The 6,598-nt window shown below is 36.8% G+C and overlaps 1 protein-coding gene across 1 annotated transcript in view; it reads right to left on the reverse strand.

The window, feature by feature from the left end:
• LOC105618391 (homeobox protein homothorax-like) overlaps nucleotides 1-6,598 on the reverse strand; it is a 122,280-nt gene that overhangs the window by 114,748 nt on the left and 934 nt on the right. The gene's annotated exons all lie outside the window — the stretch shown is intronic.

Raw genomic sequence — 6,598 nt, forward strand, 5'->3', positions numbered from 1 at the left:
GTCGTCGTCTCTCTCTCTCTCTCTCTCTCTCTCTCTCTCTCTCTCTCTCTCTATTCATACAGATAAAATTTGCACTTATCCAAGAAAAACGACATAAAAGTGATTCTTGTCTGGTAGCGCGCGAACATGTCGCGTCTAGAATGCGAAATTCTCTGAACTGGAGAACTGAAAAAGGCTGTGAACAATAATTCACCGTCATGGCAGTATGAAGATATCACTCGGCGAGCGGAATATCTTAAAGGGTAGCGGGAAGAAGAAGCGGGATAAAAGGTTGTGTCTCAAGACGCGATCATGGACGACTTGCGATGAACGTCTACCGACGACGAAGCTCGTCGTTATGCTCGTAGTCGTTGTCGTCATCCTCGTCAACGTCGCCGAGAAGATTCGCGACAAAGCCAGTTCGAGAGAACGAGCTCGTGCGCGTCATATACAATACAATCGCTATTTGCAGACGGCGTTAATTTGTGACCGAAACGAACAAGTTACAGTGCGACGTCGTGACGATGTCGAGCTGTCACCTAGACGTACGAGCAATGGACCGACCGCCTTGACATGGAAGATATTTCCGGAAATGGTGCGAGAAAGAGACAAACGGATTTTTACTTTTTTATAGTGAACTGAGTGAACCCGGTTAGTCTCTTTCTCTTTCTGAAATAAATTATTTCGCTCTTCTCTTATTAAGTAAATTTAGTTGAGTTAATTCCTTCGAGCATTATCAATATTATATACTGCTGTGAAATAAAGTATCTAACAAACGTCGCATGCATATAAAAATTCATACTGCTTAAGTGCTGAATTATGTTGCGCGCGTTGGTCTCGAGCAAAAATTGAATAATGCATCCTAAGGTTAATATACGAATTTGTCCTGTCATGGGGATTAATGCAAGACGGGAGAATTCCGACGTACGTATGGAAATGACGTTTTTGCGTAAACAGCGCGGAGCCGCTTCGGTTTCGCGCAGCTGTAACCGGCTCGGCAGGCCGAAGAACCGAGGGAAATTTAGCAAAGCCTGACAAACGACCGCCATTTATAAGTAGATAGGTCAAGGCGAGCGCTTAAGCATCTCAGTATAAATTGCGAAAAAAAAAAACGCAGAGGGAGGAGGCGGCAGAGGCGGGGGAGGTAAAAAAGACAAGACATGTCGTATTCGCCTGCTCTGCAATACTCGTGTGTGTTGTGCGCGATTATTTCTGGGTGAAAATATAAATTGGTAGAATATATCGCGAGCCGGCGGATCACTGAGAGAATTCAGAAAATTGCCGAGTGATGAAGATGCCGCCGTCGGCGAATTTTGCGAGCCGACGAAATAAACACCAATAATCCGACAGCATTGGTCCTTTGTTCCTCTCTTTCTCTTTTTCACTTCTCTTGTGATCTTCTCTTGTAACATTTTGCTTCGATCTTCGTTATACTACGCAGCTGGAGTTGACATCAATTCACAAAATCAATAATGTATCGTACGAAAAAAATATCAGAGACGTAAAAAATATCTCACTCGGCTATTAATTTCTCGTGCGAGCAATGCAATGGAAAAAAATCTTTCACCATGTGAAAGATTTCCGAGGGAAAATAAAATTCGCCTTTGGTATCCTCCAGGATTATCACTTTCGACATGTAACTTTACCAAATAAATTTTCACATAATGCTATTTTTATTGAGAGAGTGTTATTTTCACATTTAATTTATGTACTCTTTTAATTTAATCCGTTGACAAGAAAATAGAGTCATTGGTATCATCAAGATTTCGCAGAGAAAAAGGCAAGACTCTCGATACCGTTTGACGGCGGAGCAAACTCACTTCGAAATCGGCAAGTATATTCGCGAGCTCTTCACGTCAGCCATAATGTTTTATTTCGAAACAAACTTTTGCGTCGAAATTTTCATTTGACATTTAGTGTCGGCATAAAAATAAAACTCGTTCACCAAGGGGGAGGACCGCCTGGCGTCAAATATAATCGAGATAGATTGATTATTATTTAACGCGCCAAATGACAATTTACAATTTATAATAAAAAATTTTGGCCAAACATCGATAAGCATCAATACTAAACTATTTAAGAATGCTTTTGCTATATTAATATCGTATAGAAAGAGAAAGGGAAAAGTGTCGCCAGTATTTTAAATGAAAATAAGAAAAAAATAAAGAAACGCTCTTGTATGTGTATTATCTATATCTACTTTTTTAGAATCAATATTAATATTTAAAAAAACATTGCGATATCTTTTATTTATGTATAGAAGATATTATTCCCATTTCAATCAGTCAAGTTATTTCTATTTCAAATTTGATTTCGTTTAGCATTTAACGTCCATTTCACATTTAAAATTTTCTTTTCTCTACTACTTTTCTCGCATACGATTACGCGATACATGAAGTATAATTATTACACACGACAGTAATTAGTTTCCTTAGAAATTCAATTATCGCAAGCACATGGTATAAAATCAGATAGAATTCTCGTAAGCTCGCGCCTTGCTATCTTTCGTATCGCTTCTTTCTTCCTTCTCTCTTTTCTCATTATGTTAGAATAGAAAATTCAACGATATAAATCGTGGTAGTGCAAAACGTGCAGTTAACTCTTACATGGTCACGCTATTACCGTAATTCTAGTAAGACAAAACGTTCCTTCGTAATGACAATTATTTTGTATTTACTTTGTAATATAAATATAGAGAGTTCTCCTTTTTCAGTTAAAAATATAAAACAAACAAACTTTACATACACTTTTTCCTATTGCAAGTTGGTGAATTTAAACGTCTGCAGCATCTTTTAATTTTTATGAGAATATATTACACACACAATATATTACAAAAGTAATAAGGCATGGCACAACGCGAGAGAGATATAATTTCTGAGACACTGCTTGAGTAAAACTACTCGACGTTTGATTAAACGTTTGACAGGTTTATGATTGCATTTGAATGGTCGCACCCTTACTACGAAGTACATATTTTTGGAAAACGGAATTAGGCTCATATCGAGCGGCGCCCACCATATAGCTCTAAATCGCGGGAATCGAACCGAGTTAGGCCCATTTATCTCGCGCATGAATATGCCTAACGACTGTCCAGACGAAAAAAGGAAAAAACGGTAGCGACGCAGCGCGCACGGCCAATAGGGAACGGCGAGAAATCGATACGACTTTAATCCGTAGGCTAAAGGCCGATATCCGCAATCGGGAGAGCGAAAGTGATTGATGGATGCCCATAAATACATAATCACGGCTCATTCGATGGCGGTACAGCGCCGACGGACGACGAAAAATCGGATCCTCGTCGTCGAAGAGCCGTCCGCCATTCTCGCGGTTGGAATTTTTAATCCTAAACGCGCTATCGCGTTATACCTACGGATACAAATTTTCCTCACCGAAACGTACACGCCACTCATGCGAAATGCATTCATTGCACCTTTCATTCAGCTCCTAGATGCTACATACTTTTCATTCCTCACTCTAACTGTAACGAGAACGAGGTTTGGAAGGATCAAAAAAATAAATGCGAAATAATATATAGAGACACGTAAAAATAAATAGCAGATTAAAAAAAAAAACAAGTAGAAATGGAGACGGTCTACGATATTGAAGTTTATTCCTAACTAACGAACAGAAATTTAAAGTTTGCAAATGATCACATTTCTCATTAAAATAAATATCGATAGACCTTTAAAACAATACAAAAATAAATAAAATTAAAAGTTGATAAAATTACTGCCAGTAATAGCAAATAAATTTAATATTTGTATGCATCTGCGACCATTTGAATTTACGATACCTGTCATCGGTAGTAAACAGATAAAAATTTGCAGATACTCGCTGTTGTTCCTTCGGCAGTCGCGCGCATTTAGCAAAGTACTTATCGTATTTCGTAAATGTTTTGCAACCTGCGACGGAGCGTTAAGTCATTGCAAAAATTCACCTGTCAAGGACCGAGCTTTGCTGTAGACGTCGCTTTCTCCGATCTAAAGAATTCTCCGTGTTGCACGCAAAAGAGTTTGCGATCCATCGAAACAGACACGCACGCACGTTTCGGCAATTTTGCAAGCGCAACCAGGACTGAACGACGAGACGAAGCGGAATTGAGCGGTAAAAAGCGCGTGTTGAATCGTTCTGCACGATCCGACTGCGATTAAGACACCGACGGTACCAGATGCAAACATATTATTTGCCTGAAATTGTCAATATTCATTATATCCGGTTTACTGAGAACTATTTTTGCAGCAGTATTTTTAACACAATTAACACCTTGTGGATGTATCACCAATATTTATTCTTGGCAAAGAAGACATGAAAATTGATGTAAGAAACATTTCTTAACGTAAAAAAAATGGAGAAAACTAAAATTATACGATTTTAATTCTTGTTTATATATTAGCAAGAATGAGTCAGCTGTATAGAAGCATAAGTATGCGAAAAGAATTTATCGTTATCTCATTAAAAGTTGGGCAACAAAAGAGATTGGAGTCGAAAAAAGTTGCATACGAATCACATCACAATACCGCACGCGTAAAGCATGTAAACATGCGAGTTATCGGCGTGCGAGAAGCACTGCTTTTGCATGGATTCAGTTATCGGAATCAATACGGTCTGTTTAACACTACACACTGAATGATCGAAAAGTGTCAATGCAATCGAATTTCATCCGCAATTCCTTCACTTCGAATCTCGAAACGAGTTTACATCAAGTATTCTGAATTTACACGAAACGAAAATATGCCGAGCATCGACACACAACTCAAAAACGTAGATACACATATATTTTTTTAGAATAACTGTACATTTCAAACATTTATCAAGAATGTCAATTTGTAAAAACTGTAATACTTAAAGTATTAGATATAAAACTAAAAGTAATATAGAGTTGTTTTTTTTAAAGAAACACATATTAACATTGCGGTTAATGAAAACTGCACAGATATATACTTTGATCTACAGCAGTCTACTTTGAAAATATAATTTGCTACTTGCTCGGTATAATACGAAAGATAAAAAATTCTTCGAATGTCATGATACACCTATATCTACATATCAAAAGCAAAAAATAAAACTTTCTTCGCGCATTATTATTTTAGTGTTACAATAATCGGATTTACGTAACTTTAAGATATTTATTAAGCACAAACAATATCAAACTGAAAAACACATTGAGAAAGAAACTTATTATATCCGACAGCCAGAAACATAATTTTGTAACCATGAAGAATATAACGCAAATCATACGTAAATATAATATTTATTACAACAAATCTTAAAAAATTACTTGTAATAGTTTATGTATCAGAGAATAGGCATTTATATTTTTTTATATTAGACATACATTAAATAATAAGTAAGTCACGCATTAGAACACGTAGGTATAAATTTTTTTGACAGATTTGTTGTAAGTGAATGTAAAAGGCTATAACAAGGCTATTCGTCCCGCAATTCGTTACATTTGACCGCTGAATTGAACAAGAAACCGTCAGTGAAGCGAGAGCTGATTAATTCTTCGAAAAAGGATCTAAATTTTGCGGTCTCTGTGACGCGGTAAATTTTAAATTCAAAATTTAGATAAATATGACATTATCAACATTAAAGTATTAGATAAAATTAAGAGTATAGAGCTTTGATATAAAATTAAAGTAGATTTTAATAAGTAGAAAGAAGAATATTTGGAAAACCGAAAATTTCATAAAACGAAAATGAATAATATTTAATATTGCACTATTATTATTATTATTATTATTATATTATATGATACGAACGCTATATATTAAAGAGTTACTACAGATTTATTGAAACATTCATTAAGTTCGTGTCACTCCGGGCGTTTATTGTAAAAAGAAGATTTCAATGATACTTAATTGAATTATCATAGACAATAATCTATTACCGGAATAATATTGCAATTATTTATCACGTTAGTGCAGAATAATGAAGAAATAATGCGCCTAACTTTTGACACATTAGAAATGTTTACGAGACACAGTGAATGGAAACGCATTTCGGAGCGTAGCGATGCCTTTCATCATTGAAAACAACAACGGAATGTCAACTTACCGTTTGTTTTAATTAAGCGTTCGTAATGTCATATGCATTTGTCATCACGCAATCTGTGAGTGAATGAAAATTATGAAGTTCTGCGCGCCTATCTTCTGAAATCTAACGAAACGCTTTCCATTCGAAACAGGCGTTAATAAATTTGTGAAACGCGAGATTATTCGGATAAGGATATTCGGAAACGAGATATGAGATATCGAAGTGAATACTCAGCCTATGATTGCGTGAGTGTGCCTGAAATCAGTGAAGATTCTTCGCGGCGCGGCGGAGTTCTGAAACAGTTTCGTAACGGGCGTAAATATTCAACAGACGATTCCTATTCGGATCCTCTTGGATGCCATACAACTGTTTAGGAGTGTAGAAGTCGGTGGTGAACCGACGAGCGTGAAGCGTCGTCGTCGCGACTCACAATCGAGGCCGGAGAAAATTTACTCCCCGGTATTGTGCTATGATTATCGGATGTAATTACGCCGCGGTCAAAATCGTTCGATTACTATGTGTGTAATCGACACGTAAATATGAAACGAGCCTGCAAGCCCCTCTCTCTCTCTCTCTCTCGTTC

The sequence above is a fragment of the Atta cephalotes genome (genome assembly GCF_000143395.1).
Source record: "Atta cephalotes unplaced genomic scaffold scaffold00016, whole genome shotgun sequence".
Classification (NCBI taxonomy): Eukaryota; Metazoa; Arthropoda; class Insecta; order Hymenoptera; family Formicidae; genus Atta; species Atta cephalotes.